This window comes from Triticum aestivum, chromosome 7D (genome assembly GCF_018294505.1).
Source record: "Triticum aestivum cultivar Chinese Spring chromosome 7D, IWGSC CS RefSeq v2.1, whole genome shotgun sequence".
NCBI classification, from domain to species: Eukaryota; Viridiplantae; Streptophyta; class Magnoliopsida; order Poales; family Poaceae; genus Triticum; species Triticum aestivum.
In genome coordinates this window covers 141,260,570-141,285,298 of record NC_057814.1, presented here as the reverse complement: position 1 = coordinate 141,285,298, position 24,729 = coordinate 141,260,570, and the positions used below count along the sequence as shown (strand labels likewise).

The 24,729-nt window shown below is 45.9% G+C and overlaps 1 long non-coding RNA gene across 2 annotated transcripts; it reads right to left on the bottom strand.

Annotated features, from left to right (window-relative positions):
* Positions 1 to 10,721: 10,721 nt before the first annotated feature.
* On the bottom strand, positions 10,722 to 16,739 carry LOC123165798 (uncharacterized). 2 transcript variants are annotated; one of them, XR_006483142.1, is made up of 7 exons: positions 16,173 to 16,739; positions 15,791 to 15,875; positions 13,852 to 15,630; positions 13,177 to 13,239; positions 13,020 to 13,087; positions 12,479 to 12,613; positions 10,722 to 10,774 (listed from the first exon to the last, which is right to left on the bottom strand). It is a non-coding gene; the product is annotated as an uncharacterized lncRNA (long non-coding RNA). The 2 variants fall into 2 exon arrangements; XR_006483141.1 differs by lacking the exon at positions 10,722 to 10,774 and having other exon boundaries at positions 12,233 to 12,613.
* Between the last annotated feature and the right edge of the window lie 7,990 nt (positions 16,740 to 24,729).

Sequence of the window (24,729 nt, the reverse complement as noted above, 5' to 3'; positions counted from 1 at the left end):
GGCGGCTTTCTTGGCGGCTTTCTTCGCCTTCCTGGCCTTCTTGGCCGCCTCATGGTCATATTTGACCCGCCAGAATTTATCATCAGCCTGAGAGATACAATGATTGATTCTTAAAACGGTTCAGTTGAAGGTTATATGCAGACGAAGATAAAAGTTAAAGTCAGCGGCTTACCGCTGGGGCTGGATTGGTCTTGCAGAAGGGGGCTAGCCCGGTTCTTCCGCAGTCTGCCAAGCTCTCGTTTAGAAGAGCCTTGGTCTCTTCCTCTGCAACGTCTTCTGGAAGATCATTGCGACTGTGCCTCTGCGGGTCATCCTTTCGCCCGGTGTACTCACACATTAAGCCGGGGCGGCGGCTCAATGGGATCACCCGCCATGAGATCCAGACCCGGACCAGGTCAATTCCGTTCAGACCGTTGCCTAGCAGGGCCTTGATCTTATTGATAGTTGGAAGCAGAGGCTGGCGTTCCGCTGCAGTCAGTTTGTCCGACAGCGGATGAGTCGGCTCTAGACGTGTTGGGGAAAGCCGGGCAGCGGGTTCTCGTCAGCCGGGGACGTATCTTGGCAGTAGAACCAAGTCATATTCCAGTCCTTGGGGTGGCTCGGCGGCTCTGCGTAAGGGAAAAGACAGTCCCTACGCCGCTGGATGGAGATGCCGCCTAACTCCAGACTTGGCCCGTTGGCACACTCATTTTGGCGGTTTAAGTAGAACAGTTCTCTGAAAAGCAGCAAACTGGGCTCTTCTCCAAGGTACACTTCGCAAAAGACTTGGAAGTTGCAGATGTTGGATACGGAGTTGGGTCCTATATCCTGAGGCCGTAGGTCAAAGAAGTTGAGCACGTCCCTGAAGAACTTTGAGCCGGGCGGTGCGAAGCCCCGGCTCATATGGTCTGCGAAGATCACTACCTCCCCGTCCCTTGGCTGTGGTCTCTCTTCCGACGGGTCAGGGGCACGGTAGGACATGATTTCCTTCTTAGGTAAATATCCGGACTTAACGAAATTGGCCAGGGTCTCGTCGGTGACGTTGGACCTCATCCAGTTGCAAGTGATGGGAGCCTTGGGAGGCATGGTGAAAGTTGGTGGTCTATGATAAAGAGAAAAGTGTCCGGGTTAATTATAAGCCGGAGATCTATTGTTCAAACTAAGATGGCGGCTTATGAAGGGGACTAATGATATATACTCAGATACAGTGGGTTATTTAAGCCGCAGGGGGATTCAGAGAAAGTTGGTTATCTACGGTTTTACCACAGTTAAGCCGGAAGATTCTACAGAGCATAGTTCTCTTTAAACCGGAAAGTTCTATGGTGCATGTTTTCTTTAAACCGGAGATGTAAGCCGCCAAGATTCAATGGTTGCATTTTTTACTAAGTGTGGTAAAACAGGTTTCACATATGGCAGTAACTTTGTTGGATCAAAATGGTCAGGTGAAATGAAAACTTTCTAGACCTAGAAACAGACGAGCGGATATTCTAGAGCTCGAACGAAGCATTTAAACAGTGGAAGGAGATCTACTGGTACTTGAAATGAGGCTTAAACAGCTACCGCGCTAGTTCTATGCAAGGTTAAAGATCAACCAAGTACAGTGGCTACAAGAACTACTGAGGTTTGTGGCAATGGCGATGAACGCGAAGAACACAGACGAACCCTACAGTAGATCTATCTGACAGGGCAAAGGAGACTCACCGGAGTTGGAGAAGAGCGGAGGTCGCCGCCGTGTATCTGGTCCGGATCAGGGTGATGCAGCGGCCGGGTTGATGAAGACCAGGGGCGCGACGGCGGCGGCAGTGGCGGAGCTCGGGCAGAGGAGCGACGGCGCGAGGAGGAAGAAGAGAGCGTGAGAAGAGCACGTTGGGCCGGCCTATTTATAAGGCGAAGTCATAAGTGGGCGCGAGATTCAAGGAGACCACGGCGTGGTTATCTCCCCCTCACGACGCCTCGATTTTCGGAATGACAGTAAAAGCAAAGATCCGTTGCGGATCTGGCGGAGTAAAAAACGGACTTAATGGAGGATGACGTCACGGCGGATTATCCGGAGTCCAGAGGGTGACGTCACTCCGGGTTATGGCCTTCCCATGAATGGTAAGCCGGAGATTTTTTCGGTCAGAAGAGTTGAAGATTGACATGAGCCGGCTCAAATCAATCTGGGGCCTAATGTTGAGAATATAGACCTTAGAGTCACCCGCCAGGAGGGGCCGGGTTACTCGTACGGTTGTTATCAGAAGCCCGGAGCCAAGTTTCAAGACGATGGGCCAGAGATGGGCTGAGACCCGGATATGGCTTAAGGCCCGTAGTTACAATCATTGTTATAGTAAACTTATAGCGTAAGGCATGTATGGTTTAGAGTCCGAGCCGGACACTCTTATGAGCCGGCCGGGACTTTAAGGGCTGCTGGGCGTCAGCCTCCCTATATAAAGAGACGACCCGGCAGCGGTTTAAGGGCGACAACAATCTCATCGAGAGCCGGGGATAGTTGTTTAACTCCTGGCGATCGTAACCCTAATCAATATCACCCCAAACTGGACGTAGGCTTTTACCTTCACCGTAAGGGGCCGAACCAGTATAAACCCTCGTGTTCCTTGTCCCGCATAACCCCTTCAAGCTTCCTAGCTACGATGGCTCCACGATTAAGTCCTAGCTCAAGGACATCTGCCGTGACAATTCCACGACAAGCGGCAAGATGGCAGGCTCCCGAATCGACGGTAAAAGCGGCAGCGACGGGACACACCAGTAACATCTGGACAGAGCGGTCAAAGCGGCATTGTGTCACGCCCCGATCTGGATCGAGGGGACCAGAGTAGGCAGGAAGAGAGAAGGGGGATGAGAATGGCGTGAGGAAGGGGGTGAGCGAGAGAGAAAGTGAGATGAGGGGATTCGATTACTCAATCACGGCCTGTCCATTACAATACTCACGCGGGGTTAAGTACCCCTCGGCCCAGCCTGGCCACACACACACTTACAGCTGGCTCGCGCACGCACTCAACGCTTGGCACGGCCAACTGGCAGTCACGCGGTGGTGCCTTGCACTGTCGTGGTGACATTCTCCCCTCCTTGAGAACGTTCTTCTTCCTCCGTTGCGTCGTCTTCCCAAATGCTTGCTTGCGGGTAACGCCGGCGGAGCATGTCGTAATCCTCCCAGGTGATCATTGGAGGAACCGTGTCCCAGGCCACTTGAAGTTGAATCACTGGCGCGTTGCCCTTCTTCATCATTCTGCGGTCCAGTATTTCCACTGGTATGGTCTCCTTAGTGGACAGATCAGTGGTGACCGGGAGCTCGGAGAACACCAGACTGTAGTTTGGAGTGAATGGCTTCAACTGCGAGACGTGAAACACTGGATGGATTTTACTGTCAGTAGGGAGCTCCAGTTTGTATGCCGCAGGTCCGATCCTGGCGATGACGGAGAAAGGGCCAAAGAACTTGAACGCTAGCTTCAGACAGGGGCGGCTCCCCACAGACTTCTGTACATACGGTTGCAGCTTCAGAAGAACTTGCTCCCCGACCTGAAACGCCCGCTCCGTTCGATTCAGCTCTGCGAACTTCTTGTGCTTGACTTGCGCGCGTGCCAGATGTGCACGCAGGTTTTCCTGATGCAAAGACCAGTCCCACTGCTCACCGTCCGGCAAGGCTGGCTGGGATGGCGGCCAGGTGGCCATGCTCCCCTTGTTGGCTTCGACCCCATACAGAGCTTTGAAGGGAGAGCAAACCAGCGAGGAGTGGAATGAGGAATTGTACCAGAACACTACAAGAAATATGTCAACTAGTGACCTTCTGTCGATGACCCTGGAAGAATTGGTCATAGATCTATGACCATTTCAGACCAATTGGTCAAAAGCTGTTCGGGGGGCTCCAAACCCTAAACTATAATGACCATTTTGGTCAGAAAGGTCGTAATTTCCTTACACGAAATGGTCATAAAGCAGATAGCACTGGTCCGCTGCCTTATTTCTAGCTGATCACGACCAATATAGATGGTCATAACCTTGTAAATTGTGGTGGGTTGCTATGACTAGGCGCCACCTCATCAGTTTTGCCTATGTGTCATGTCTATGTGGCAATTTTTGCCCCAGGTTGTGAAGCAACCTATATTTCTGTCAATCCCAAAAATCTGATAAATTCTTTGGGTCATATCTTCGTCAAATATGTAAAAAAACCTTCCTTGCCTAGTTCAAAAATAATTCAACAATATTCATTTTCCTATTTTGTTCAGAACAACACTTTGTGAAGGAAGTACCACTTTGGCATGTCCAAATAGTATCCATTTTCTACGGTGCTTTCCTATGCCCAAATAACCATCCTCCACCAAATGCCACCTCAATACATTGATTATTTTGGCACAGCTTCAACATTTGTATTAATGTCCAGTGTGGTACTTTGCAAAGCAAGTACCACCTAGGATCCTCCTTTTGAGCTAAAAATTTGTGAAGACAGTCTTCTTAGTAACTGATCATCCTCAGCCAAAACTCACGCCCATTAGCCATATACATTTCCCGTACCGCTAATCAAACACTTGGCTGCTAATTCATGTTTGAGCATCGATCGGTCTCCTCGTGAGATTCTTATGTTGTAATTTTCTTCCTAGCTCCTACCTGGGGAGTTCCCAACCCACTAGACATGCCTAGGCTGCCCAGAACACATGACAACGCCACGGTCACGCGGTGACCACGCGGCGGGCATGCGAGTTTATGCGCTCTAGAGTTGGGGGCCTCGGCCACCGCCCAAACCTGGACGTATCGCCACCAAACCATGTATTTATGATTAAATAGGTACTTATGTGCACAATATGAGATCATTTGAACAAACTATGCCATGAATGTGGCCATAAGATTGATCATTTGGCTTGAAAGTCATTGATCTCCACACGTGATAGCTCGTTTCCGAGAACACTTTTTTAAAATAATTGCCGTATTACAAGTTTGTTATTTTTCCTGGGAACTTGGCCACATATAATGACACAATGCGAAGGTTTCCCAATTTATTTTTTATTTTTTGAATTTTTTATGCCCGTTTCAAAATGCGGTCAAAACGGCGGGAATGACCGTTCCTAGCTAGTGGTTGAATCTTGGAATTTTTTTGGTGTTTCTCTGACTAAATAGATACTTATGTAGCTAGAAATGATTTTTGGAAAAAATAAAGAGCAAACTACAAGGCAACTACAGTTCAAATTTGACCCGCTTCCACCCGAATCGGTGGAAATTTGTCTTTTTCTCGAGAGGTGGATCAAAACTTTTTACACCCAATCATTTTGTCAATTGTGCATTAAATATGGCCTAGTATTTTAGAAAAATGATTTGGTCCAATTTTGCAACAATTATTTGGGAGGTCCTTCACAAAAAAACCTCCTTTTGGGCACTCGAAAAATGGAAAATGATTTTTTCGTCCAAAGAAAATGAAAACTTCCTTAGGCAACATTGTTTGCCATTCCAATATGCACCCTTGTGCATAATATGAGATTATTTGAACAAACTATGCCATGAATGTGGCCATAAGATTGATCATTTGGCTTGAAAGTCATTGATCTCCACACGTGATAACTCATTTCTGAAAACACTTTTTTAAAAATAATTGCCGTATTACAAGTTTGTTATTTTTCCTGGGAACTTGGCCACATATAATGACACAATGCGAAGGTTTCCCAATTTTTTGATTTTTTTAATTTTTTATGCCCGTTTCAAAATGCGGTCAAAACGACGGGAATGACAGTTCCTAGCTAGTGGTTGAATCTTGAATTTTTTTTGGTGTTTCTCTGATTAAATAGATACTTATGTACCTAGAAATGATTTTTGGAAAAAATAAAGAGCAAACTACAAGGCAACTACAATTCAAATTTGACCCGCTTCCAACTGAATCGGTGGAAATTTGTCTTTTTCACGAGAGGTGGATCAAAACTTTTTACACCCAACCATTTGGTCAATTGTGCATTAAATATGTCCTAGTATTTTATAAAAATGATTTGGTCCAATTTTGCAACAATTATTTGGGAGGTCCTTAAAAAAACCTCCTTTTGGGCATTCGAAAAATGGAAAATTGTTTTTTGTCCAAAGAAAATGAAAACTTCCTTAGGCAACATTGTTTGCCATTCCAATATGCACCCTTGTGCACAATATGAGATCATTTGAACAAACTAGGCCATGAATGTGGCCATAAAATTGATCATTTGACTTAAAAGCCATGAATCTTCACACATGATAGCTCATTTCCGATAACACTTTTTTTAAAGAATTACCGTATTACAAGTTTATTATTTTTCCTGGTAACTTGGTCACATATAATGACACAATGCGAAGGTTTTCTAATTTTTTGATTTTTTTTGAATTTTTTATGCCCGTTTCAAAATGCGGTCAAAACGGCGGGCATGACCGTTCGTAGCTAGTGGTTGAATCTTGGAATTTTTTTGGCGTTTCTCTGATTAAAAAGATAGTCATGTACCTAGAAATGATTTTTGGAAAAAATAAAGAGCAAACTATGAGGCAGCTGGAGTTTAAATTTGACCCGCTTCCACCTGAATCGGCGGAAATTTGTCTTTTTCATCAGAGGTGGATCAAGGCTTTTGACACCCAACCATTTAGTCAATTGTGCATTAAATATGTCCTAGTATTTTAGAAAATTGATTTGGTCCAATTTTACAACAAATATATGGTAGGTCCTTCATAAAAAAACTCATTTCGGGCACTCGAAAAATGGAAAATGAAATTTCCATGCAAAGAAAATGAAAACTTCCTTACACAACATTTTTTGGAATTCTCCGTCCTCTCCCCCAACCCCGGCCGCCGGCAACCCCTCCCCTCCCCTTCTCTCCCACGGCCGCGGTCGGATCCACGCTCCCTCCTCGCTCATGACCTAGACCTAGCCGCATGGCACGACCATGGGCATGGTGGCGGCCAGATCCACCCCCTCCCCCTCCCTCCCACCTCGATCCGCTGTCACCCCCACCGTCGACGACCTGCGACAGCGGCAGTGGGCTCGCGAGCCAGATCATAAGGACGTCCCCTTCCTCCCGATCTCATCGTGCTCCTCTCGATCCCGTCCACTTCCTCCCCACAGCGGAGCCTCAGTTTTGACCGCGTCTCGCTGCTGTGTGCAGAAGTCCGGGAGGCATGGGGCCGGGGGCGTGTTCCAGATCTGCGCCGACGGCCTGGGCACCATGGTGGAAGGCGAGGTCTTCACCATGGTGGAAGGAGGGCATCTAGGCCTGCCTCCAGTGCAAACCGCGTACAAGCATCACCTGGGCGTGAGCAGACCAGTTCCATGCCAACAAGATGAACCTGGGCGATGCTGATGCAGTACGACATCGAGGAGGTGTAGGAGCACTGCAACTACCTATGTGAGCACTCGATTCTTCTTCCTGATTCGATTTGGTGTTGATTTGATTGATTCCTGATGCATGATTCTTCTTCTTAGGTACTCTTCTGTTGATGAACTTCCTCCACACCTGCAGTGACAAGAAAATGATGAAGAAGTGGTTCTTCATCGACAAGACTGTGGGCTAAGAAAATCTCAGCTGAAAGAGAGACGACCACCGTACCTGCCTGAGAAAGATCCTGCCTACAGTGCATGGATGGTAAGATTTGCTTCATGATTCAGTTTTGGGTTAAGTAGTAAGCAGTAGTCTAGTTACAATGCCTCTTCTGAAGAAAGACTTACAGATATTCGTCTTGTGCTGCATGCCCATTGATGCATACCTGTTGTCAGTGCTATCCGTCTTGGCCTTGCATGTGGTATGCTTGCTAGTTCCTTCTACTGGCATCTCCATCTCTCACCACCGTTGCGTAGATAGATTAGCAGGATCAGCTCACTGGAGACTAGTAGAGAGCATACCGAGCTCACATTCTCAGATTTGTTGTGTGCACAAACAGATTCTACTTAAAAGCTCCCTGTAACCTTTTGTTTCATTGGTCAAACACGATAGCAGCGATGCCGAGGGAGCTCTCCTACACACGTATGCATTCTAATGGTCACATACACTAGATAGGAAGTGCGGCTTGCTGCACCCCACCCGCCCAGCCACGTCCAACCTGGTATGCGACGTTTTTTATTCCATACGTTTATAAGATGAAAGGCAATAGTGTAACGGTTCAGTATGTTACAGCAAAAGTGCAAGGTTCAGTAGGTCACGACAATTTGTTTACAATATATATTACACAAGGCAACAAAAAAGGGAATAACTACGCACAGTTTCTATAGGCAAAGTGTATAAGAACATGTGTTACACATAATTTTTATTGTCTAACATTTTTGTAGTTGCACAGGTCACATGTTACAGATAGATAACACTGGTAGAAAAAAGGCCTTTAGTCCCGGTTCGCAAAGGCCTTTAGTCCCGGCTGTGCAACCGGTACTAAATATGCGCGACTAAAGACCCCCCCCTTTAGTCGCGCCTCTTACGAACCGCGACTAAAGGCTTTAGTCCCGGTTCTCGTGGCTAACCGGGACTAAAGGCCCGTCCACGTGGGTGCCACGGGTCCGTCGGGGCGGAGGACCTTTAGTCCCGGTTCTCGTGGCTAACCGGGACTAAAGGCCTCCTCCGCAGGTTTAGGGTTTTAGCCTCCCTAAACCTGGTTTCTTTTTAATTTGTAGTGTTTTATTTATTTTATATTTTATTTTGTGTTTTATTTTAATTTTGATGAAGTTTCAGTACACATATTCTACGCTACTATATACATGCATATGAAATTTCAAACAAGAAGAATTCAAGAGGAATATATAATATATATTCAATCTCGGGTGACCATATACAACTTCGAACAAGTTTCCATACACAATTAGGATGGATGACCATATACAACTTCGAACAAGTTTCAATCTCGGGTATGCATATAAATTTCTTCGTCCTCGGTATAGTGTTCTCCTTTAGGATTGATGACTTCCCTCATGAAAAATCCTGCTAATTCATCTTGAATTGGTCGGAAGCGAGCTTCTGGACTAAGCCTCCTCCGCAAGTTATCCGTCGCGTTGCGCACGCTATCCGATGCCTTCCGCTCAGAGGTGTGTCTCCGGATGTTCTCACAAACATAGTATCCACATAGATTGGTCCCCGGTGGCTGCTTATCCACATTAACTAACCTTCTAAAATCTAGCTCATGTTTGAATTCACCGACAATTTCTTCTGAGAACCGTCTCCAAACCCTACAGGGCAAAGAAAATTAAATGAACAAGGGAGTTATTAGTTACTTGATATTAGGAAATGAACGAAAGAGACCGATCGATATAGAGCTCAAATGATTGAAAATAATTACTTTTGCAGCATTTTTCTCATGTCGGCCCAACGCTTTGGATCCGAATCCATAGAGTCCATGATTAGAACTCTGGAGGTGTGAAGTTCAATATTTAGCAGAATCCAGTGGAACCTGCGGACACGTTACATGCACAGTCATGCATAACTCATCGATTAGACATACCATGCGTGGAGTAAACAAAAGAGAATGGGCACAAGAGAGAAACACTCACCCAAAATGGTAAGAAAATAGAATATGACGTTTGAGTTGATGCTTTCTAAGAAACTTGTACAAGTCTTTCTCCACGTCTTCGGGGTGATGTTGTAACACATGTCCATTAACGATATGTGGGTCAATGAACCCAACATCATGGATGTTTCTTATTTTGCATTCCCAAATCTTCAATCTGCATAATAGCGTACGCAACAATATAGTTAGGACAATATATATATATATATATATATATATATATATATATATATATAGTGCAGGCAATGAAGAACGAGATGAGGTAGAAATAAATCACTTACAGAACGTAGCAACTCAGCATAGATTTGTCGAGGACGCGCAGATTGAACAGCTGGAACAATTCACTCATATGAACTTGTACAGAGTACCGTTTGGTGTGATGCTCCTCTGTAACATCCGCATAAACATATTCTTTGTCGGCCCATGTTATGAATTGCTTGTACCAACGTAGCAGATTTGGTATTATAGGAGCATACCACATCACCTTGGCGGGAACCCTCTTCCTGGGTTTCTCGCCCTCAACATCGTCACCAGGGTCATCGCCTCTGATCTTATAACGCAATGCAGTGCATACAGGGCATTCATTCAAATTCTCGTATTCACCGCGGTAGAGGATGCAGTCGTTAATGCATGCATGTATCTTCAGAACCTCTAAACCTAGAGGGCAGACAACCTTCTTTGCTTCGTACGTACTGGCGGGCAACTCGTTATTCTTCGGAAACATATTCTTCAACATTTTCAGCAAATTTTCAAATGATGAGTCACCTACACCTTCCTGTGCCTTCCATTTTAGCAAATCCAGTGTGCAGCCCAGCTTTTTCAGACTATTATCGCATCCTAGATACAACGACTTTTTGTGATTCTCTAACATGCGATCCAAATTCTCCCTATCCTTGTCAGTTTCGCAGCGTCTCCGTGCATCAGCAATGGTCCGACCAAGATCATCAGCGGGCTCATCATGTGCCTCTTCTTCAGCTTCACCTAACCCTTCCCCACCTTCAGCATCATCCTCCATGAAAGTATCACCGAAATGATCATGATAGTTGTCATCGATATCATCCCCTTCTTCATCTTCTTCCATTCTAACCCCTCTTTCTCCATGCTTGGTCCAACAATTATAGCTTCGCATGAAACCGTGCCGAAGCAGGTGCATGTGAACGTCTCTTGAGGAGGAGTAACCCTTCTGATTCTTACAGACAGCACATGGACAGATAATAAAACCTTGCTGCTTGTTCGCATTTGCCACTACGAGGAAATCTTTCAAACCCGTAGTGAACTCGCCGGAGAGTCGGGGACCGTACATCCATTGCCGATTCATCTGCATTATTATTATATAAAGTATATAATTAACCATCATGCATTTGTTAAACTAACAAGCTAGAAATAATACAAATTAAACAATGAACTACACACATGCATATTTTATCAATGACACATGAAAGGTTCAAGTTGCTAACCACGATCGCGGAGGAAAAATAAATGAGAAAGCTCAAGTGTGGCTCGGACACTTCATATCATGTTTGTTTCAGGCTCTCGGGCATTTCATCGAACACCTTGTGTGCATAGGAGGAACCAAAAGCAAACCCACCACCCCCTTCTGAATATTGTGAAGTGAGCTAAGTGAAGTGAAGTGAACTGAGTCCTATATATAGGGATGGGCCTTTAGTCCCGGTTGGCCTGGCCAACCGCGACTAAAGGCCTTCGGGGACCTTTAGTCCCGGTTGGCCAGGCCAACCGGGACTAAAGCCCCTCCCGTCCGCCAGCTGGATGGGCCTTTAGTCCCGGTTGGCCTGGCCAACCGCGACTAAAGGCCTTCGGGGACCTTTAGTCCCGGTTGGCCAGGCCAACCGGGACTAAAGCCCCTCCTGTCCGCCAGCTGTCGACCGAGCGCGCTGGGCCTAGATAGTTGGTCGCGGGTCTCCTCCCGAACCGCGACTAAAGACCCCTTTTGTCGCAGTTCGATTATTTTGGGGACTAATGGGGGCGTATGGAAGCCTCTTTTTCTACTAGTGTAAGGTGCACACATGATAGAAAAAAAAACTAATGAGCACACAAGCCTTTGTTTTCTCCCTAACAAATTGACTGCTTTACTTGCGATGATAGCATGCAGAACTTTGTGTTTGTTGATGGTGGAACTTGCACAAGTAACTCCACACTTAGTCCGACAAAATGATGGCGGCTTCCATGTATCCATGGAGCCGCCAGACCTGAGAAGCACAAAGAATGAAAACAGGAGTAAAACTGGAGATGTCATGAACATAAATTTGTCAAAAGTGCAGGATCAATGCACAATATTTATCAAACTGAAACGTGCTAATTGGTTTGGAAGTACAACATTCACTTGATTTTATGTGTAAAAAAGGAGTGCTTACATGATTAATGGTGGATGTAAGTGTGAAGGAGGCAATGTAACTACAATCATCTATGATGATGCCTTCACAACAATAAAAATACTCAGCAAGGCCTGGAGACTCACATAAGGGCATAATCTCCATAAAAACTTGATTTTCAGTCGGAAGCGTCAAAAACTCATATCAATGCATAATATAGTAATAGTGGTTTAGTGTAAAGCAACAATTTAGGGGCAAGCACAATATAGATATGATTCAATACAAAGTACTCCCTCCGTCCCAAAATAAGCGTCTCCCTAAGATTTTAAATTGGGTTAACCGGTTAAGCATCTTTTAAGTTGAATGATAGTATGATGCCAAACAGAACATGTTTGTTAGAATGCATATTGAATAATACAAACTGAATTTCAACTTGGACCATCCGATGTTAACACATATAATATTTTTCGACTTGCAATATAACTGTACCAAACCACAAGTGTTTTTTGATTTGGATATACATGGGACCAAAAAATGTAACTAAAACTGCAACATGATATGACAGCTACCACAACCAAAAAGAGAGCACGGGCATGCTCATGTTTAAATCGGAAAGAGAGAAAGAACAAAAAAAATTGACTGCGCCCATAACAAAGAAGGAACAGAAGAGAGGAGAAAGAGGGGTAAGGGACCTTCCATGGCGTCAGCTCTAGCCAGGGAGGGCCCGGGCAGACAGGCGAATCATGAGAAGGAGGCTCCTCTCTACCGGTGGAGAAGGAGCAGACCTCGAGAACCCTTCCTTAGTTCCTTTTGCTTTTGACGTCGTCCTGGTACAGATCAGACATAATTTAAATTCTCTTGCATAGAAATGCATCAGGTTCAATCTCCTTGAATGAGGAAAAGTACAGGTGCTATAGTACACAGCAGCCTTGATAGCCCTTGTGTAGAAAAAATAAAGTCTGCCATCTTCCAACAAAATATAAATTGCAATCCTACAGTTTTGACATGTGCATCGACATTAATGTTTGACTTAACCAAGTAGCAGCGCTACCCTTTCGACGCAGGTCCATTTATTTGATTTTTTGAAACAGTTTCGACACACTGCATGAATATTTCACATCACTATGCTAGTTGAATCGTGGAGTTGATGTCAATCAACGTAAGTGTTGTATATCAAAGTAAGTAAGCTGGCCATTAATAAAGCATGGAGCTAAAGTAGATCAAGTGGGCTACCTTAACGCCTTCTTGATTCCAACAGATCCTGTATCCATTTTGAGGCCATTAAGTAATGAATCAAACTCCTATAGTTATAGCGCAGCGTCAATCATAAAAAATGTAGACGCGGTATTTTAGTAAGTGCCAAATCATGATTCTTTATAGCTGCAAGTACCTCCAGCCAGCAAGCATGCGCGCAGCCAAATCGTGAATCTTTATCATCTGTACTTGCCAAAATCTGTGAAACAAGGATGTTTTCAGTTAATTGAAGCTAGATATGGCATGCATCTTGGACGACTACCACACATACCATGCATCAAAGTATGAATTAGTATGAAACTGATCATTAACTTGGTCCGATTCCTTGGAAATCCTTTGAACGGCATATATATACTAAGAAAAAGCAACAGGTTTTACAATTCATTTTTCATCATCCGTGTAAAACGCGAGATGCATGCCAAGGAAGCCCAACAGCTAGCTAGTTTATACCAACAAAAATAAATCCTTGAGATGTAGGAATCAGGCTATTGAGTAGTTGGAAAAATCCATGAATGATGGATCCACAAACACTTGCAAGAGATTCTTTTCCTGATGGTCTCTTCAAGAGAGATTAACTTCACATCACCAGTGACATGTAATGTGGTATGTTCAACTACGTAGTAAGTATATAAGTGGTATTTTCTGTTGGAAATTTATCAGTCACTGCTTCATGTAGATTGACTTGAGTTTGCTTGAATCAAAAAGTGATTTAATGAATCATAAAGAGGAAACTAAACATCCAACCAGTTTCGGTCAATCAGGGGATGTACATGTAGATTTGGGGGGTAGGAGGGGCAGGCGGGTAGCTCACCACGTACGCCGCTCGTAATCCCCATCACGTGCAGCCGTGCAGGAGAGGAGGCAGGGGCTGACCGTCCTTTCTCCTCTGGTCGCTCTCCATGGCTACGGTCCACTCCTGGGAGAAAAGAAGCACACGTGGGGCAGGCGCTTGGTGGTGGAGAAGCAGCCAGAGGTGGACCGGCCGCGGATGTGCTGCCGTGGTCGCTAGGACCTCTTTGCTGCACCTCCTGCAGACTTCTGGCGATGCCCTCGAGTCTACGTGTCTATGCCGGCGACGCCCTCGGTAGACTCGTGTGAGTGTTTTTTTACCCAACCTGAAAAAAGAACATACCTAGCGGTGGCCTGGTTACACATTTCGTTTCACGCGGCCACGACAACCCCTGCCATTCGCAATAAAATCGATGGCAGAGCACCGTATCCCTTTCCCTTTTTCCAGTCTCAGCCTTTTCTGTTAGTATCTCTCATCATCGGCTAGTCTGCTTCGCCACCTCCTGCAGACTTCTGGCGATGCCCTCGAGTCTACCGTGTCTATGCCGGCGACGCCCTCGGTAGACTCGTGTCGAGTGCTTTTTTACCCAACCTGAAAAAAGAACATACCTAGCGGTGGCCTGGTTACACATTTCATTTGGAATGGTGGGGCAACATCTATCAGCATGAAAAATTAATTATCAGCATTCTATCGTATGAAAGTAGGACCAATCGGAACATAATAAACCACATCTGAAGCTTGAAACTTTATACTTTCAAAGGAAAATTAACTCTTGGTAAAAGAGCAACACTCAATGGAGTAGGACCATTAAGCAAGCAAAACTATAAAGGCAAGCATGATGCAAAACTAAACCCCATGGTTACATAGCATGACATTGTGAATATTAATCAACTATACGTACACACTAAAATTGTGCCAATTGATTCCCTCAATGATGATAACAGGATATGCACATATTTTAGAAATTAAGTAATTCCTTAATATTCAGAACATCAAATATTCAGAAACCATATAGGAATCCAATGAAAATTAAGAACTATGACAGTGACCAGAGACGCATTTTTAGGATGGTACGGAACACCGATATATCGACTCAAATTAGCATTACTACTATAAAAGATAGCCATAATTCAGGAAAAAAACTTCAGACATCCAAATATACTTCAAAAAAAGAAACATAACATCCGTTGCGAGTGACCAGAAGAGAAAGACCGTGATATTTTAGTCGAGGAAGACCACTTAATAAAAAAGCTTGACATCTTAAGATCAATATCAGTGCAATTTGAGTAGAGCATTAACACCTAATCAAGTAATGGCCATTTATTAGCAACACCCTCTGCACCTAGCAACTACACAGTCATCAAGCTGCAGTGGCTATGGCAGGATTGTCATATGGTCCAAGTATGAATACCTGATCACATAATGGGCTTTTATTAACATGGCGTAACCTAAGGAATGCATGAACTCAAGAAAGAAATAAATAAACACAGAAAGCTCATAAGTTCAAGCAGAGGATGCATTTCCCTTCCAGTAAAACATATCAAGAGGCAATATGAATGATTGAAAGGACCTGCAAAATTTAAATGGAAGCACACCTTGGAAGATAGTAAAGTAGTGCCAGTAAAAAAATTGTAGCTTTTCACGGACAAGGAATAAGATTCACATCTACTGGATATCAGATGGGAACAAAATGGAGGAAAATAGCATATATTTGATTGGGGGGGAGATTCTTACTGTCCTGAAGCCTAAATAATTACCAGCCACCACAAATCAATCAGATAACAAATTCATATTAATGACCTGTAAGAATAGAATGGAGGAAATCAAATACCAAAATTGGATTGTTGACCTACATGCAAGAAAAAAACTGGAGGCAATCAAATAACAAAACTGAAGTTGGTTTCGATAATGTCACTAAATAAGTAAGTACTGACTGAAAAGAACAAAAAGTAGAAATTACCGGTAGCAGCAGTCTTATGTTGTAATGATTGGTTGCTTCAAGAAACCATCTCAGTCTGCAATTTGCAAAAAACAGAGAACCCCACCTACATCAAGCAATTATTCTGCAATGTTAAACCATGCCCAAGCACATGCTCGATGGCTAAATTTCCAAGTAACACATACATGGCAGCAAAATTCAAGAAAAAATGAACTATGCTCAATATCATAGGTAAATGTTTCAGTGAAAAGAAGATCCCCTGCAGGCATCTAATTATCATGGCACTGGCACGTTGCAAGAGATGGCAAATTCAGTCAAGTGGCTTTCAGGCCACTTCCATTCTCAAAATAAGAGGGAATCGAGTGCCATGAGAGAGAGAGGGGTGGGGGAGGGAGATGTGAACCTGGACGAAGTGGAGCAGCGTGGATCTCGAATCAAAGAGGACAGGCAACAGTGGTGGTCCTGCTACTGCTGGTAGCCGGTGATGGACGGAGTGTGTGGTCCTCGCCGTTTCCAGCGGGGGCGTGCCTGGGAGGTCGTCGGAGAGGGTGCGCATGGATCCGCCGTTCAGCGGGCGCGCCGCCGAGCGGACCTTGACCGCCACCCCCCTGCGCGCACTCCTCCTACGGCGGCGAGAGAGTGAGTGGAGGAGACCTCTACCATCTTTGCGGCCGACACACCTCCTGTTGGGTCGTGAGGTACGGTGACGGCGCCACGGGCAGCTCGGCCACCTCGTCGTCTCCGTGGCCCGCGCTGCTCCTCCCCTGCCTGGTCCCGATGGGGAGGAGAAAGGAGGCACACAAGAGAGGTCATGGCTTGGGGTGCAAAAAGGGGGGGACGAAGGAGGAAGAACGCTGGAGTGCGCTGCGCTCTCACGGCGATGGTGGCGCGAGAGAGATGCGAGGGAGAGAGAGACGGGGGAGGAGAGAGAGATGACCTAGGTCTCTTGCGATTGGGGATGAAGCAACGAATTGGGGGAAACCGCGTGGCAAGGGGCTACATGAAATCCCATAAATGCCCTCAGCGGGGAACCGAAATTTCAGGCGGTGGCACGACCCCTGCGCCCAATTACACAAGCACATGCCACACCAACTTCCACTGTCGCTGACAGCCGCAGACCACCAGGGAAGAACCCCACAGACCAGCGAGGCATGACCGTAATTCCGGATTAAGAAAAGTCAGTAAGAAAAATAGAATGAGACCTACTATTCATTGTAGCAGTGTCGTTTCTTGATCCGACAGCCGATATCATCTGAGGGCGAGATCGAACGGTCCAGAACAGATCTAAAAACAGATCCGACGTCCAGGAATCTGGAGCGGTGAGGAGGCTGGGTGGCTCCCTGAATACCTATTCCGTGATGTATCTAGTTCTCCTCATAAAATATTTGCATGCATGACAAAGCTCCAACACGTACACTCTCATGCTTACTTAGATTAGAAGCATTCTGTACAAGACAAACTACTATATGCTAGTCTTACTTACACTGTGTGTGTTGGGCACTCTACTTTAATTTTCTAGCATGTTAAATTTAACATTCTGATATATTTGTTTGAAACAATAGTGTAGCATAACATATTTACTTCATTTTCTAAAACAGATAATACATATTGAATTATTCATATTAATCTAAAATAATAACCAAACAACTACAGGACAGTGGATTAGTAGCATGCATGTGTGACTTAGTTTTTGGTGTGTTTTGCTTGCAGGTCATTGTTGTGCAGGCCATCACGGGAAGGCGTGGGGGATTTGGCACAAGGCCGATGATCGAGTCTATGCTCTCTTGTGACGCCCGGATAATTAAGCTACAGTGATCCAACGCTAATGGTGCCACGTCACCACGGTTACTGCTTCTAATCATCGTTAGATCAAAACCGGTCCAAAATTCAAATTCAAAGTTTGGTAAATAATAAAAGTTTTCAAACATTAAAATACAAATGTTCGGTTTGTACTAAATATTACATAGATAAATATGGTGTAGTAAACACATTTTTATAAAATGCCTAAATAATTTAAAATGATTTAAAACAGGAAAGTAAATAAATAAAAGAAAAGGAAAAGCAGAAGAGAGAGAGAGAGAGAACCCCCCCCCCCCCCCGTGTCCCTCTGGACCTCAACCAGCCTGGCCGGCCCAGTCGGCCCAGCTCCCCGCACCGCACCCTTCCTTCCTGTTCCTCGGTCGCGCGCCGCTACAGGGCGCGGTCGCCACCGAACCCACCTCGTCGGCGCCGTCCCGAGGGGATAAGGCCGACAGCCGTGCCCCCTCGAGCTCCCCCCGCCCTCTCCCACTCGCCTCTCCCAGGTCTACTCCCCTCTCTCCATCCGCTCGCTCCTCGCCTCTCCCCTTCGTTCCCCATTGCCGCCGAGCACCGCGCTGCACCGCGGCCACCGACGCCCATTCCTCCCTCCGAGGTGTCCAGGAGGTCCGCGGTGGACTGCTTCTTCATCCTCGTCACCGGATCGATCCCGAGGAGCACCACCGTCGTCGCTCGCATCTTCTTCCCCAACTGCGGCCACCGCTACGCCGCCGTTTGATCCGCCTCGAATCTGCAGCTACTAAACCCCCGAGGGCCATCGTGCGTGCCACAAGGTGAGCCCCTCTTCCCCTTCCATCGCTCCCCCGGTCTCTTGCACTCCCGCAGCCACCGCGTCCGCCAGGGCCGAGCTCAGCTCCGCCGCATAGCTCGTCGCCGTCGCCATGGGCATCGTCACGCTCGCCCGAGCACTCGAGAGTGCTCAGGCCACCTCGCCGCGTCCGCCAGTGCCGCTAGGTCCCTTCCCCGCAGCCTCTAGCGCCGACCGCGTGTTTGCCCGAACTCCGGCGACCACCGCGGTGCGCGCCGCCATCGTTTTAGTGCGTTTCCGGCCAGGCCACCACCGCTGTTCGACGCGCGCTGCTCCGCTCATTCGAACGCGCCCTCGCACGGGCGAAACGGTTGGCCGTAGGCGAAATCCGACGAGGTCCGAGGCCCTCCGCCGTGTTTGGCGTCACCGGCAACGTGCCGCCGGCCGCCGCTGACGTGGCACACCTGGGGCCGCCCCTGGGTCACTGCCAGCGGGCCCCGCGGGCCCCATTGACTGGGTTGACCCAGTCAACGTGCCGACTGGGCGTCTCTGTGACGCTGACATGCGGGCCCCGCCGCTTAATCTTCTAATTAAATGTTTTATTAAGTAAAACTAATTAGTTTAGTTAATTAGTCCATGACAGGCGGGACCTACCTGCTAAATAACTCTATTTAGTTAGTTTTAAAACTCTGTTAACTCTCTGTCTATGACATGTGGGCCCCGCTGGACCCACATGTCAGTTTTGACCTGGTCAGCAAGTCTGTTGACTGCTGACATCATCCCCACGCAATGCTGACATCATAATTCCTTTTCTGTTAATATTAATAATTCCAGAATATTGTTTAAACTTTGAAAATTCATAGTAATTAAACTGTAACTCCGATGAAAATGTTTTCTACATGAAAGTTGCTCAGAAAAATCCAACGAATCCGGATACGCGGTCCGTTCATCTGCAACATGCCCCTAGCATGCTGAACATGGAACATTCCCCCTCCGGTCATCTGTTTGATACAGGTCCGGAACCGGGAATGCATTCCCGATTGAATTCCCCCTTCACCTTTATCGTGTAGCCATACGTTAGGTCACATCCGGCACATCTTATTGCCATGTTATGCTTTGTGGTGCTATGTTTGCTTTATATTTACTGTTTTCCCCCTCTTCTCTCTGGTAGACCCCCGAGACCGATGTTGCCCCTGTGATCGACTACGTCACCGACGACCCCTCTTTGCCAGAGCAACCAGGCAAGCCCCCCCCTTGATCACCAGATATCGTCTATTCTTCTCTATACAGCTTGCATTAGAGTAGTGTAGCATGTTACTGCTTTCGGTTAATCCTATTCTGCTGCATAGCCTGTCATTGTTGCTACAGTTGTTACCCTTACCTGCTATCCTACTGCTTAGTATAGGATGCTAGTGTTCCATCAGTGGCCCTACACTCTTGTCCGTCTGCCATGCTATACTACTGGGTCGTGATCACTTCGGGAGGTGATCACAGGTATATACTATATACTTTATATACATGACACATGTGGTGACTAAAGTCGGGTCAGCTCGTTGAGTACCCGCAAGTGATTCTGATGAGGGGGCTGAAAGGACAGGTGGCTCCATCCCGGTAGAGGTGGGCCTGGGTTCCTGACGGCCCCCGACTGTTACTTTGTGGCGGAGCGGCAGGGCAGGTTGAGACCACCTAGGAGAGAGGTGGGCCTGGCCCTGGTCGGCGTCCGCGGTTACTTCAAAATAACACGCTTAACGAGTTCTTGGTATTTGATCTGAGTCTGGCCATTTGGTCTATATGCACTAACCAACTATGCGGGAACAGTTATGGGGACTCGACGTCGTGGTATCAGCCGAAGCCTTCGTGACGTCAGCGACTGAGCGACGCGCGCCGGATTGGACTGGAATGCCTGTAGGCTAGGTCTGCTTCTGGCCGCGTTCGCAACGTGCAGATGTGCAATGGGCGATGGGCCCAGACCCCTGCGCCATAGGATTTAGACCGGCGTGCTGACCTCTCTGTTGTGCCTAGGTGGGGCTGTGATGTGTTGATCTTCCGAGGCCGGGCATGACCCAGGAAAGTGTGTCCGGCCAAATGGGATCAAGCGTGTTGGGTTATGTGGTGCACCCCTGCAGGGAAGTTTATCTATTCGAATAGCCGTGTCCCTCGGTAAAAGGATGACCCGGAGTTGTACCTTGACCTTATGACAACTAGAACCGGATACTTAATAAAACACACCCTTCCAAGTGTCAGATACAACCCGGTGATCGCTCTCTAAGAGGGCGACGAGGAGGGGATCGCCGGGGTAGGATTATGCTATGCGATGCTACTTGGTGAACTTACCATCTACTCTCTTCTACATGCTGCAATATGGAGGTGGCCAGAAGCGTAGTCTTCGACAGGATTAGCTATCCCCCTCTTATTCTGGCATTCTGCAGTTCAGTCCACCGATATGGCCCTTTACACATATACCCATGCATATGTAGTGTAGCTCCTTGCTTGCGAGTACTTTGGATGAGTACTCACGGTTGCTTTTCTTCCTCTTTTCCCCTTTCTATACCTGGTTGTCGCAACCAGATGCTGGAGTCCAGGAGCTAGAGATCCCGAGGATGATTCTACATGGAGTTCGGCTTCGAGGAGTAGTTAGGAGGTCCCAGGCAGGAGGCCTTGCCTTTTCGATCATTGCTACTTTTGTGCTAGCCTTCTTAAGGCAAACTTGTTTAACTTATGTCTGTACTCAGATATTGTTGCTTCCGCTGACTCGTCTATGATCGAGCACTTGTATTCGAGCCTCGAGGCCCCTGACGTGTATTATGATGCTTGTATGACTTATTTATGATTTAGAGTTGTTGTGATATCTTCCCGTGAGTCCCTGATCGTGATCGTACACGTTTGCATGCATGATTAGTGTACGATTGAATCGGGGGCGTCACAAGTTGGTATCAGAGCCAACTGCCTGTAGGAATCCCCCTTCCACACTCCTTGGCCGAAGTCGAGTCTAGACATTGCAAAGCCTTTTACTAACTTGGCTGTGTGGCTTACGGGCCCACGTCGCCATTGGGTGGTATTAGGATCTTTTACTCCTCGACCTTTACTCTGGGACTCTGATCTCTCTTCTATTCGGGTTAAATGATTTTTCTAACTCTAACACTAGGTTCTCGTAACTACTTCCTCCCGGAGAGCCCTCACTCGAGATGATTGCTTGATGCACCGAAGGATCCCGAAGATACTCTGCGATGTTCTCTCGAGACTTTGTGCCATCGCTTTTGCAATTCCCTTCCATCGATAAACCCCTATGGATAACCACGTACACTTGTCCTTCATACAATCATTTTCCGTTGATCTTGTTATTACAAGATACCCCAAAATTCTCTCTATTGTTCTGAAAATCCTTTGGGATACTGCCTTGCAGTTCTTTGCCACAGGATTACCCCTACGGGCAATTCCTCGCTCTTACCGAGTATCCGCTCATCCCCAGTTGTTCATGTGTTTCACATAAGTCTTTGAAATACTTTTCGATCTTTCGAAAATCCTCTACAGCCTGTTATTCTAGAAATTCTTGCCTGCTTGCATTATGTTTAATTCCATATGACTAGTAGTCCTGGATAACATCCCTTGTCTTAGTCATTTTGAGCCTAGTGATTCAAGGTGCGTACGCATGTAGTCATCAGGGTATCCTTTTTAAAATCATCTTTCCGACTCAGACGTCATTCCAGACATGAGTTGTTTATCGGCAATTCAAACATTTATTGATTGTCCAACTAAGTGTTTTCAACTTATCCATCCTTGATCAGAGCGTCTGCTTCTGATCCTTCATTTTGGAAACCATAATTTCTTTCTATTTAAGCATCAGACTAATCAGGTGATTATTGAATCTGATGCCTCTGCATTCTTTCTTCCTCTGAGTGAGAACCGATACTCACATCAGCTCCGTTGTGGATTGCCCGATCCATTGTTGGATTGTCATCCGACAGTGTCCTTCATATTCAATCACCTTGTGAGTTCTTCCCCTCATACATAGTGCCGTTGGTAAATTGCATCCTCTGCTTGGCCAACCATGCTCTACTTTCAAGCTTGTGTATTTACTTTTGAGACTTGTGGTATATGTTACTAAGATGCCCGATGGGTTGAGCCTATGCCTTCCCCTAATCCGTGAGAACCCGAAAGTTTTCACAAGTCATACTCTTCCGGTGTTCTACCAGATAAAATTCCAACACTACAGTTATATTAAAGCGAGAGGTGAATGAAATTATATGCATTAAAGAAGTGGGAGTCGACCTTAAACTTTGTGTTCATGCCCATGAAAATGATGTAGACTGTCTCGGAAGCTTCTTGCAAAATGATTATCCAGCTGTATGATTCTTTTGGTATTCTTGAAATTGATTCCTTACAGTTATGGTTCCGACCATGCTGTCCTGAACTAATATATCTGATGGGAATCCATTCCAGTGCCTCGTCTATTTTTGGCAATGTTGAAGTATCTACTGTCATAGGTCAATGACCCGGTGATACTTCTATCATGTTCTACCTTCGAGTATTACCCCCTGGTACCTCGAAGATGTCTCGCCATTGCACCACATCTTACTAACTTTGTTGAAGTAATGTCTTTCCTTGTCGTAATCACTCTATGTGTTCTGGGTTGTTGTCAACCGAGGACACCGACTAGTGAAATCATTCCGCACTACAAATCAAATACCCCTAGTATTTTTACTAGGAAATTCTGAACTCAATCTGGTCATTCCTAGACTATCGGCTGCATCCTGGTCTTGCTATCTTTTACTGTGCTACCTCGTCCTTCTCTGGTGCACGAATTCTTCAGTGTGTGAGCACGGCTTACGTCGAGCTTTCAACATCATGTTGCTTGTCTTGAAAGGCAACCTTGGTTCCGAGCTTGCATCTTATATATTGATCCTATAACTTGCCACTTCGTCATTTCCTTGCTTGTTGTCGTTGTTGTTTGATTGCATCCCCTTGAAACCTCCCGGCAAATGTGTCGGATCACCTTCAACACTTTGACTTCTTCCGAGATGTCAACTGTGTTCATGATGAGAAATACCCTCCTCGCCCTCGATGATTTTTATTATCATCGACAACACCCTTGACTTCCTTTCATCGCGAACTTGTCCACATTATGAATACAACTTGCTCTCCAGCTAGTGTTGTGCTCTGCCTTGAAGTATTGTTGTCTTTTATGTCGAGAATGTTGTAGGGATTGCTCCACTCTTAGAAATTCTCGGTATGATGATACTTCTCACCATCACCATTCTTCCTTGGTCTCCGTGTTGTTTTTTTAACTGGGATACCAATATGCTAACGATGCTGCTTGAGTTCTGAACTTCTAGCAACCCTATTGCTTTGAAGTTAACGATCGACAGTTCGTCCTTAGACTGTTGGTTATTGAATCGTCACTCTAACATTGATCTTGCTGCCTAAGGTCATATTTCGGTTAGACCTTTCAACTAATGATTGATGGTGTATGTTTTCCTTGAGCATACAACATTATATCATTTGAATTGACAAGTGTCATCTTCTTGTTCACATTATTGTGGAAATCCATCTTTTGGAAATCTCAATGGATTGTCGCTGAGTCAATCAGTCACCTCCTCACCTCTCCTTGATTTAATGACGAACCCTTGTCTCAGAACTTGCTTCCATAGTTCGTTTCCCGAGAATCTTACAATGTCATCTCGTCATTCTCAGGCATCCCGAGTTTGAGGTATCCCGACACCAATTAGATCTGAACCTCAATCAGATATGATGGTGGGAACATATTTCCAAGAGTAATAGCAATGGTCTTTATATGACCCGGTAAGGTGATATCGTGCCTAGCACACCTGGCCGGAGGACCTATTGTTACCATTTCCTTTTTAGCAAGGCTATCCTTTCATCCATGAGGAAATTGTAAGACTTATTCTACAAGCGGTTCCTGATGGATCCTTTGTGTTTCTAAAGTCTGATCTTCACCTAATAACCATGTCAAGGCTATCTCGATGCATGTCTATGGTACTCCGATTTTCAACAGGAACATTTGAAGTCCGATGCTAAATGTTTCCTGCTCAATTATCCAAACACCGTTGTATGGGTAATGTCATGAAAATTCTCTCCCCTACCTAAAGGGTTTTCTACATTATACCCTGCCACGGATAGCATGCTCTGCTTGTCCTTGGGAAGGATATATCCCTGAAATATGTGTTTAAACACATTTTCCTTTCCATTGTTCTTTTTAATCTGATGATCACCTTTTCCTTTCCATTGTTTTGTTTAACCTTTCTTGTGAATTGTATGATCTAAGCAGTAATAATTCACTGCTTATGTAAACACCTTGGTGTACAACTCCGTCAGTGAGACCCTGTTCCTACTGTTGATGACATTCCGGTAACCACCGATGGACGAGAACTTTGCC